Here is a 12,043-nt window from a genome sequence, read left to right on the forward strand (position 1 = left end):
AAGCACCATTCCACTATCCGTTCATTCATAAATTCATAATGGTATAGTCACGTGATCACATGCTGCGCTCGTTCATTCAAATTGATTTCTGGGCATCTAATTTAACATGTTCTGCAGTCAATTAAACAGATATGTTCATGTTTGACCTCTTTCCTTATTTTCTTTCATCGTAGTTTTTGTTTTGTAAGCATCATAACATTTCATGTTTTCGTATTCGTTTAAGAGACTTTGACAACAGGTTTTTTTTTAACGTGCTTATTGAATCCGAAGAAGTATAAGAAGCCACAAATTATCTGGCCGTTACGAGCGCTTTATTACGAGCGGTCGGCCAGTTCCAGGAAGTCAAGGTTATGATCCTCAAATGTTTTTTTATATCATAATTCTTTCTATGTCTTCTAGAGATATACGTCTGTATCTATTGTGCTGTCGTGACTATAAAAAATGAAGTTAATCTGCATTACTGGTACACGTATAGGCCTATAATGACATGTATAATGAAAGCGAAGGAGCGTTGCAGAACAACCAAATCCAATTATACTAGATAAAAAATATGATACTTTTACCGCTTTATAACAGTAATTTATAGATGAAACAAAAACATTATATAGAAAGACACGTTAAAATGATCTCACCTTTAAAAACAAAGGAATAGCATGATGTAAATTTGAATTTGACTGTCTTTCGCGAAATTTAATGACTGAAATACCCTTTTCGGCAAGTCAAGGCGAATTTGAATACCCATTTTACGAATTCGAACCTTCTATCAAATGAACCGACAAAAGTGCGAAATTGGCTGGGAAAACCTACCTGGCTTTGATGTTTTGGGTATCTATGATGTAAACTAAGGCCTACTTCGATTGTAAAAGAAAAACAACTATGACTCTTTTCAGCTAAATGATGTTATGATAATTATGTGGGGGAGGGGCATTTTATGGCTACTGTACCGGGCCCAGCTAGTACAGGATGGAATGACTGGTTTTCGTAATATGGTCATCTCGGTTGTGCACTATACAGAAGTATGCTTCCTTTGCAAATTTCTTGGGTGTTTTGCTACTGTAACCTAATAGGACCCCGTATACAGGATAAGATGATTTGCTTTGGTGTTTGTGATATCTCTGTTCAGTAGGCCCTGATATTTACGTTACAAAAGAATTTGTAAGACCATTTTCAACTGATTCACAGTACATGTATAATGGTGGGACACTGTGGAGCTACTGTCTGGGGCTCCGAACAGGATAAAATAACTGGCCTTGGTGTGTTAAATATCTCTGCAAGGTACTTCTTCCAGTGCAAAAGAAATTACCCGTGTTTGAGGCTATACTGTCTGGGGCCCCGTACAGGATAAAATAACTGGCTTTGGTATTTTGGATATCTCTGATGGGTACTACTTCCATTGCAAAAGAAATTAGCCGTGACACTTTTCAGCTGAATGAAACTAATGTGTGTGTGTGTGTGTGTGTGTGTGTAGGGGGGGGGGGGGAGGGGGCACTTTGGGGCTACTGTCTGGGGCCCCGTATACAGGATAAAATAACTGGCTTTGGTGCTTTGGATATCTCTGATGGGTACTATACTTCCATTGCAAAAGAAATTAGCTGTGACCCTTTTCGGCTGAATGAAACTAATGTGTGTGTGTGTGTGTGTGTGTGTGTGTGTGTGTATGTGTGCGTGTGTAGGGGGGGGGGCACTTTGGGGCTACTGTCTGGGGCCCCGTACAGGATAAAATAACTGGCTTTAGTGTTTTAGATATCTTTATGATGAGTATGCCTATATACTATATACTTCCGATTGCAAAAGAAAGAGCCATGACCCTTTTCAGCTGAATAAAATCAATGTGTGTGTGGGGGGGGGGGGAGGGGAGGGGGGAAGGGAGTAATCTGGGGCTACTGACTGAGGCCCCGTGCAGGATAAAATAGCTGGCTTTGGTATTTTAGATATCTCTGATGGATACTACTTGCATTGAATGAAACTATTGTGTGTGTGTGTGGGGGGGGGGGGGGCACTTTGGGGCTACTGTCTGGGGCCCCGTACAGGATAAAATAGCTGGCTTTGGTGTTTTGGATATCTCTGATGGGTACTACTTAAATTGCAAAAGAAATTAGCCGTGACTGTTTTCAGCTGAATAAAATCAATGTTTGTGTGTGTTTGTACGTAGAGCCTATGGGGGTGGGGCACTTTGGGGCTACTGTCTGGGGCCCCGTACAGGATAAAATAGCTGGCATTGGTGTTTTGGATATCTCTAATGGGAACTACTTTCATTGCAAAAGAAATTAGCCGTGACCCTTTTCAGCTGAATAACACCATATTTGTGGGGCCCTTTGGGGCTACTGTCTGCGGCCCCGTACAGGATAGAATAGCCGGCATTGCTGTTTTCATGCATAAGTACACTCAAAAGAACAATATCCACCAACTTTTGTCCGTGACCCCCTTCGGCTGAATAAATCCTGTGTGTGTGTGTCTGTGTGTGCGTTGTTTATTACTACTAGTATACCAGAGGGATAAGAATGGGGGGTTAAGGCCTCTTTTCTCTCTCTCTCTCTCTCTCTCTATTTGCTTGTCAGGTGAAGAAACCCGGAAATGGACCCAGAGAGTTGCGCTGAGGGCCTTTTTCTTTTTCTTTTCTTTTTTTTTTTTTTTTTTTTTGGGGGGGGGGGGGGGGGCTTGTTAGCTGAAGAAACCCGGAAGTGGCACTACAAATATAAACTGCCCCCCCTCTCTCTCTCTCTCTCTCTCTCTCTCTCTCTCTCTCACTCTCTTTAAAAACGTGCAAGGCGCCGGCCATGGTGGATCTGACTGCTGGTTGTTGTCTTCCGTCTCATCCTTCCTGTGCGGCTATCGGTTTTTGGTACTCGGTCGCTAAGTGATACGCAATGTTCTCCATCATGACGGTTTGACAGATGTAAATGTCCATCCCTGACTACGGTCTGGCTTGTTCAACCCCAGATATGAGACGACCAAGACACGTTAAACTAGAAGAATAATTACCAGGAATTCGTTATAAATTGTAACAATGATTACATACGGTTATTCTAAAGTTTTAAGTCTCATGGTTTCAGGTTGTACTCCTGAAACCAATGATAGCTCTGTCACAGTAATGGTTCACATTTTAGTATTTCTTTTTTCTTATTTAGCACCATTACATCATCTGGTCTTATCTTCTATCCGTTCTCCGTTTCTTTTTCACAAACACTGATTACTCGAGGCTTACAGCCAAACAAGCTTGCTTTCATGTAGGTCCCGTCATACTTTTCTTTGATCAACCCCATCTCTATTTCGATTTTGACCAGTTATCATAACATATAATTACTGTGTTATCACCATGTATATTGTTTGTTTTGCACATTGTTTACAAGGTGAAAGAACTTGTTTGATTTCTGTTATAATGTCCATAATTGAGAAGTATGGAAATAAATGAATTGAATTGAAAAATTGAAAAGAAAAAAAATAATCGTACATGTACTTAATAATGTATTCTCCAAGTGAGACTGAAATTGAAGTCTCAAGGACTGTAAGACGTGATTTTGATACTATACGACCTCTTAGGTAGGCCTACTGATTGGTCCATGTTAACATAACAACTGTTCGCTGTTATCTTATCAATATAATTGCTACAACATAATCCCAAACCGGAAAGTTGAATACTATCCTGTCAGATATACATAAGTACCACATGTATTACACTTTATATGTCGCGTTTTGTTTGCTTGTTTGCTTGTTTGCTTGTTTTTTAAATCAACCACTTTTTACAATACATTGTGCAGGCCGTACGTTACTTAGATTTACTTTCATCAGGTTTGATTTTGAGCGTGAGTGATTGGACTTCGTGTGGTTGGAGATTAACCCCCCCCCCCTCATTATTACTATTATTAGTCTTATATTATCATTAATATCATTATTATAAAGGCCTATTATTAGGTGATCCGAGTATCCTCTCGGATCACCTTCTGTATCTGTACGGAATCTTTCTTTCTTTGTTTCTGGACAAAATTTGTGCAGAGGTTAGCTCTGCAAGTGCATTGCCTTTCAATGTCAAACTTATACCATATGTATCGTCTCCCAAAGACGGCAATCGAACTAAAATCATGGTGATCAGTCGACCGTGACGTCACTATGACGTCATTATATGAAAACACATTCTCAATCATATCTCATTAATGGAATGGAGTTTTTCAATGAAATTTACGTCACATATATTTCAGGTCAAGCGCATTCTACTCATATTCTCAAAATTCATCTATACCTTAAAACGTGCGCGTACGCGCGCGTTGAAATATTTGTATGCTCAAATCGAGCTCAATTTTTTTTTTTTGCACACGTTTCAGACCATTTAGAGCATTTTTTGAAAAATTGAAAAAATTGGACGGACGCGTACGCGCGCTTATATACGCACGCACAGCTCATATGCAATAGAAATTTCCAGTTTTTTCACACTTATCGGCTGCCTGAAATGTCAAGGAATATGTCTACCAAGTTTCAAGTCAATCCGACTCAATATGACGTCATACGGGCCCGTCAAAGTTGAAATTCTGCGCGCGCGTCAATGGCGATATACAGTGCAACTATGCCAAAAAACTGCCAAATTTAAATCCGATTTTACTCGTCAGGATGGACTGTGACCTCCCATTTTCTGTACATATTTTGAAAGCTGATGAGTTGTACATGTCATTTCATGGGGTGGCAATGCTGACAAAATGATTAAAAGATATCAAATTTCTTAATAAAGTAAAAAAAGTAAATTTTCAAAATGACGTCATCAAATTTCAAGTTCATTCGAGCGTATCTCACTAGTCCTTTGTCAATTTTCACCCAAATTTCAGTATGATGTAGCTTATTTAATTTTCTTTGAAACATAAAATTACAAAATTTTGATTGGATAACGGTATCACCTCGTAAAAATGGATTGAAAGTAATCTTGTCAAATATGACCAGTTTACGTGTTATCTTTATGGGAGTGCAGTTTTTCTGGAAATGAAAATTGACATGACTATCTTTATCGAGCACTAGCTCACTTAAGCTTCGGTAAATTTCTCCCAGATTTTACTATGATGTAGCTGAGACTTTACGCTACCGAGAGTGTGCCCTTTGTTTTTTCATACGATGTCAGAATCACGTCGAAAAATTGGGTTGAAATTCATGCTTATCTTCGATGTATTGAGATATTTCTTTCTTTCTGCAACTTTCTTTGCAATAACTCAAGAAAAACGGCCTCTATCACTTCCATTTTTGCACATGTTTGGTTCATGTGACGTGAATTATTTCACAAAAATAACAACTACTAGATCGGACACCATCTTGGGTATGTAAATTAGGGTCAAAGGTCATAAGTGTTTCACCCTGTATCTTAGTGAATACATGTCCTATCTTTCCCATATTTTGCACACGCAAAGACCATGTTACAAAGATCATTTCACAAAATAATTACTTTTTACTCAGATGCCATCTTGTCTGTGCAAATTGAGGTCAAAGGTTATATGTACTTCTTTTTGTATCTTCGTTATGACGTGTTATCTCTATGGGAGGGATTTTTTTTTAAATGTGAAAATTGACATGATTGTGTTTATCGAGCACTAGCTCACTTACCCTCCGGTGAATTTCTCCAAGATTTTAATATGTTGTAGCTGAGACTTTGGGCTATCGTTTCGTTACCTTCGTTTTTTTCATACGATGTCAGGATTACGATAAAAAAAAAACTTGGTTGAAATTAAAGCTTATCTTCTATGTATTGAGATATTTCTTTCTTTCTGCAACTTTCTTTGCAATAACTCAAGAAAAACACGCCCTATCACCCCCATATTTTGCACATGTTTAGTTCATGTCTCGTACATTATTTCATAAAATAACAACTACTAGATCGGACAACATCTTGGGTATGTAAATTAGGGTCAAAGGTCATAAATGTTTCATCTTGAATCTTAGTGAATACCTGTCCTATCTTTCCCATATTTTTCACACGTACAGACGATGTCGCGAGAATCATTTCACAAAATAACCACTATTTCATCAGATGCAATCTTGGGAGTGCAAAGGTGGGTCAAAGGTCATATGTACTTGTTGCTGTTTCTTCGTTATAGTGTATACAGAATTTGGTACCTAACATGGCAGATATGACTCCCTTTGCTAAATGAGAATGCAAACATCACACGGCCAATGTCTCTAAACACAGATGAAACTTGTATGGTCATGCCTATTGCGATCAGGACTCGAATCATTGATAAAAAAAAAAATCGGATCCCCTTAATTTGTCAGTGATGACAAATTACAATCTCTAGTTAATATAATTATTGTTATCATTAGTAGTATAGTATAATCATTATCATTGTCAATATTTGCAGAAAATTTACATCACTTGATGAAAGTTATTCGCGGAATCTAAAAACTGTCTATAGTTGTTAATAAGCAATATGCTAAGTGGAGTCGAGCTAAACAGCAACTTGCTAATTTTTTTATTCATATTATTATGTATAATGTGATCGTGCATCACAAAACCAACACTGATTTTGTGTTGTAACGCAAAATAGGAGAAAAGGGGTTTTATGATCAATCTTGAGGTTTTTCATATTTTCTGAAAGACTTTTTGTTGGTTTTGTGATCCCTGCTCAAAAGAACACATCAGCGTATCACAGTGTGTTCACAATGTGTTCTTATAGTCGGCTATGTGAAAACGCTCGAATTTAACAATGTGAAGATGATTTCACACTGTAGTGTGGCATTTCACAGAGAGTTCACATACTGTTCTGTTTCGCACTGCAAATTGGTGATAAACAATGCATTCACAATGTGAAAACGCTCGAATTTAACAGTGTGAAGAGGTTTCACACTGTATTTTACATTTTGTATCACACAGTGGGACACTGTGTGTTCTTTCCAGCAGGGATGTATAGGGTGTAGGCCTATGCGTAAATTCAAATGTATATCCAAGTTTTAAACAATACTTGCTGTTTTATCTAAGTTTTTTTTTTTCATTGATTTTTTTTTCCAAGAGGGGCCCCACACTCCACAAGCATTTTCTTTTCATTAGGTCCCTCCGTTTTTCGCACAGTGCATTAAAGGCCCTATTGATATTTCACGTTTTGTAAAATCCAAAGCATTACATGAGCCTTGTTCGACCACAGCTGGAGTACGCTTCTGAAGCCTGGAATCCCTACTTCTACTGCTGAAGGCTTAGAAAGAGTGCAGAAAGCAGCTGCTCGCTTTGTCACCTGCGAGTACAAAAGATCCACCTCAGCATCAGGGCTTGTCTCCATCTGGGATGGGATCAACTGCACATACGTCGTCTCCATGTACAGAGAACCATGTTCTATAGAATGCATCACCAGCTAGTCAACATCCATCTTCCTAACTTCATAACCCAAGCTCCATAATCAGCAGAAGAGATCATGTACTCAAGCTCACGGTCCCCGTAGCATCAACTGATTCATTTAAATTCTCACGGTCCCCGTAGCATCAATTGATTCGTATAAATTCTCATTTTATCCCCGAACCACTCGCATCTAGAACCAGTTGCCAACCATATGGCAGTTACTGCCCCAACAGTAGCTGTCTTCCAGGAGGCTGCCCTTCCTGTCACCAGAGGGCTGAAACCTCCTGTGGGTTCCTTGTTGCTGTAAATCTTGCAGAATTTTTAGTGTGCACATCACTATTTTTATTGTAAATATGCTACGACTGCACCATCATCTATTGTCACAGCACATCCCATCCCAGTTCAGTTCGGAAAGAGCTGCTTCATCTCATAAAGGTAAAGGTAAAGGTTGATTACTTTATATCGATACTGTAAGGTTTCAGTTAATGTTGTTTACTCTGTTTAATCCACATTTTTTGTCTTTTTTGCATTATTTCTGTAACTAAAGAGACTAACAATAATTGTGTTATGTTATGTTATTGTGGAAAACGGAGCTGAATTTAAATTTTTAAGAATTATGTTTTCAGAGCATCATTTTTATATCACTTTAAGTTCAAGTTTCAAGTTTCAAGTTTTATTTAACCAATTCATTAAACATTTGACATTTTACAAAAGGACACAGCATTAAGAATAATGAATGGTTTGGGACCCCAAAAGAAGCATAAGAATAATAAGGATGAAAGTTGATAACAGGGTTTAAAAAAAAATTAATGCTATCTGTATATAGCCCACAAGGCTAAATACCACTTCCTGACTGATGAGCACTGTCTGATGAATTATTTTGGCATGAGTTTACTCTCTTTCCTTTTTGTATGTTAGCACATTTTCTCGCACTGTCAATATCACGATATTGTGGAAGGCTCCAGAGTTCAGCCTTCAGTAAAACAAGACACGTTGATAGCTGCTTGTAACGATAATCCATTAATGAGCCGAAACTGTTGGAAATGTTCATGATAAAGTCACTAAAGTGTTACTCGTTCACCATCTTGGGATTGGCTATTACCAAGGAGGTATGAGAGAACGTTCTCTCATACCTCCTTGCTATTACCTCAAAGATTTCTTAATGCGGATGAGCCACTGGGTGCGTTGCGCGCAGAGGCTAGGTCAGCCCCAGCATGCATTGGTGAGCCATTTTCACTTTGCCATTCGGTTTTAGTCTGAAATAAACTCCTCAAAAAATATTTGTGCAATTCAAGTTTGAGGGATATTTTATTTCTTGTTGCTACATCATCATATCGAAATTTCTTGAAACTGGGGAAGTTAAAGACAGACCGAGGAGTGGGCGTCCCAAAAAGACAACCCCGCAAGAAGATTGGTATATCTACTGTCTGCATTGAGGAATCGAAGGCTATCCGCGAGAAATCTCCGAGACAGATTTGCAAGGCGATAGGCAGAAGATTGTCTGATCAGACAATCAGGAACCCGCTCCACGCAACCAACTTGCGTGCTCGCAAAGCTGCAAGAAAATTGGCAATGACTGCCTTCCACTGTCATGCACTTATGCTCTGGTGTCGTGAACACTTACGATAGAACCAGGAGATGTGGCAATCTGTTCTCTTTTCTGATGAGTCGAGATGCTGTCTCAGGAAGTTGGACGGTAGGATCAAGGTCTGGCGACGTCCTAAGGCAAACGATTTGCAGATTTGCAGATTGTTGCGTCGACAGAGTGGCAGCGTTTGGGGGGGGGGGGGGGGTAAGTGTAATGATGTGGGGCGGCATCTCAGCAGTGGGCAAAACCCCGCTTATCGTCATCAATGACAACATGATGACGACCCAGCGATACAGAGACAAAGTCCTTCAGCCAGTGGCACTTCAGTATTTCTGCCGTAACCTTGGACCGAATGTCGTCTTCCAAGAAGACAACCACGACAACGCTCGTCCGCGTAGAGCAAGGATCATTGATGAGTACACTGTAAAAACATCGGTGTTAGATTTAACACCATGGGTGTTAAATCTAACACCGATCTAACTTCAATAGAGGACCACACCCACAGGTGTAGAAAATGTATTGTGACGGTGTTAAAAAGTGTTCACCTAGCACTTCGTGGTGTTAATTTGACACTGCGCTAGAGTTAATTCAATTATGACACCGCATGGTGTTGATTTGATATTGGTGGTGTTAATTTCAATGGTATAACACCCGTCCAGCTTCAATAGGGGACCACACCAACTGGTGTTACTGTGCTGTAAATGTGTTTACACACTTTTCAAAAATCAAGTACTTTATCGGAAAATTCTTTATCGTCTTGTTGAAGTTCAAAATTAACAAGAAGTGCAGTAACTAAGAAACTATTCAAAAAACAATTTTAAATTTTGAAATGACACCCAGAGGTGTTAATCTAACACCATGAATGAGCACCGGAAATTTAACACCAGCTCGGTGTTTCATATTTAACACCGGACTTTTTGCAGTGTACCTGCGGGATGAGGGCATTGACAGGATGGAATGGCCAGCGACCAGCCCTGACCTCAATCCCATGGAACACCTTGTGGGATATCAGCTCGGCCCGGTCTGTCAGGCAGAGAGCGACGGATCGCACGACATTGGCAGATCTGCGGCTGATCCTCGTTGAAGAGTGGAACGCCGCCCCACAGCTTCGTGTGACAAGGCTTGTGAACAGCATGAGGAGGAGGTGGCAGGCCGTATTTTTGTTGCTGTGCTTGGGTCATCTACCCGCTTCTGACCCTAATGAGATGTAATCATTTCTCAATAAATTGAGAGGACACAGTGACAGAAAAGATTGTCTTGTGTGTGTCTTCATTATTTTGTCATTGAAGTTTGGATGAATTCACTATTGAAAACAACAAATTTGGCAACATTTCATTATTGACCTTGCTGCATATTCAGAGACACTGTGCATTCCGTGATTGCGTAAGCATCACAACTGACACGTTATTGTAAAGAGGAATAATCAAGTTTTCTAATGATACCACATTCACCTATGATGATGAAGCAAAAAGAGATATATTACCCCTCAAACTTAAATTGCAGAACTTTTTTTGAGGAGTTTATATTCATTGAAAGCTTAAACGTGATCGCATTGTTCGAGCAATAAAAAATATTCTTGTATTGCTAGAGAGCTTGGGAGAACTAACGGCATGTTTCTGTTGGCACACTCGTCGAAGGACGCAAAGCTATAATTTATACATTAAATTTACTTATAAGTGTAAGTGCTCCGTTATAGGGGCGAAAATTTCGCATTTTTTTCAGTTATGAAATTTACAATTTTTAGATATGGAAGGTGCCTTTATTGTTCAATTTGGTCTTTAAATAATTGATAATATTTTGTTACCTTTCAGGGGGCACATGGGGGGGGGGGGGTAATGCCCCCTGTGCTGCCACACACCCCCCGCTTCCGGCGCCCTTGCTTAGGTCTCCCTATATGAGTTGTAATGATTTAGCAGTGATGACTTATAAAGGGATTATTTATTCAGTAGTTCCTAAATTATTGACAAAAGGGGTGATTTTAAACACATTCTTTTATTTTTAAAAAGCAGTGGTTTGAAGTGGTAATATCCTCGTCTTGGTTTAGATACTTGTTCGTGACTATATACAAAGAGTAAAGTTCCCAAATTCCGTAACTTTATTTATTGTCGTGTTTGTTGAACTTGATTCGTCTCTTTTGAGTCAGGTGAACACAGAGTGGACATTTCCTTCAAAAGGTTCTCAGAGTACCAGAGGAATACCGCTCCATTGCTGATAAAAGTCAAGCAATGAGTGGGACATACATTAGTCACACTTCCATGTCGATGGAAAATCTGAACAGCTCCCTATGAAGTCCCCGTAGACTGCAAGACATAGATAGCCTGGCGTCGTGTGCTTGGGGTCTTACCTTCCCATTACTAGTACATGTATTGCCCATTGGGGCCAGTTGTAGCTAGTAGATCCTTGCTCGTTTGCTGCTTGCTCATCTTGTCCTTTACTGCATGACACATCATCACTATGCCTTCAGTCACGCACCTCACATCGAGACAACCCTTCACTTTCGCCTTATCTAAGACCAAAATTAGTGGCACTTGACTATAGTTTCACTGTCAGGTGCTGACGTGTATCAACCAAGAATAGTCCTCGTATAATTCTTCATACTTTGTCGGAGCTGGGCGATCATTGTGCTATCGGTAACAAAAAAAAAAGGGGGGGGGGCTCCTTGGTACAGCGTTGGTGAAATGCTTCATTTCTGTTCGTCACGTTGGTTCCCACAAAGAATAAACCACACATCTGCAGACATGGTGACATCGTTAACGACTCATGGAAAATTAGAATATAACATTATCCAGAAGTTAACAACTGGGAAGAAGCAGGTTTGTGACCGATCTCACTCTTTTCTTTCTATCACAATTATAGTTTCAAATGGGGAAAAGTGCAACCACGGATTAGGTGGATAATCCGTGTGTAGTGCCAATTGTCAAAAATGGAAAAAAAAAACAAAGATGTAAATAAAAGAAGTTAGCACCTAATAAAGAAGTTAGCCTCTAGCTAGAGGATATTTTCAGTATAAGACGGTGGCTTTATAGCTATAGCGAATGACATTCTGCAGTCGCAGATAACAATTCCATAATCATCATGCTTCCGATGAGGCGTTCCATGAATAGAAGGCAATCATTTTGTCAGATATGAGTGTCTGTTTCAATCCCTTCAGGTTAGCA

This window comes from Diadema setosum, chromosome 5 (assembly GCF_964275005.1).
Source record: "Diadema setosum chromosome 5, eeDiaSeto1, whole genome shotgun sequence".
NCBI classification, from domain to species: Eukaryota; Metazoa; Echinodermata; class Echinoidea; order Diadematoida; family Diadematidae; genus Diadema; species Diadema setosum.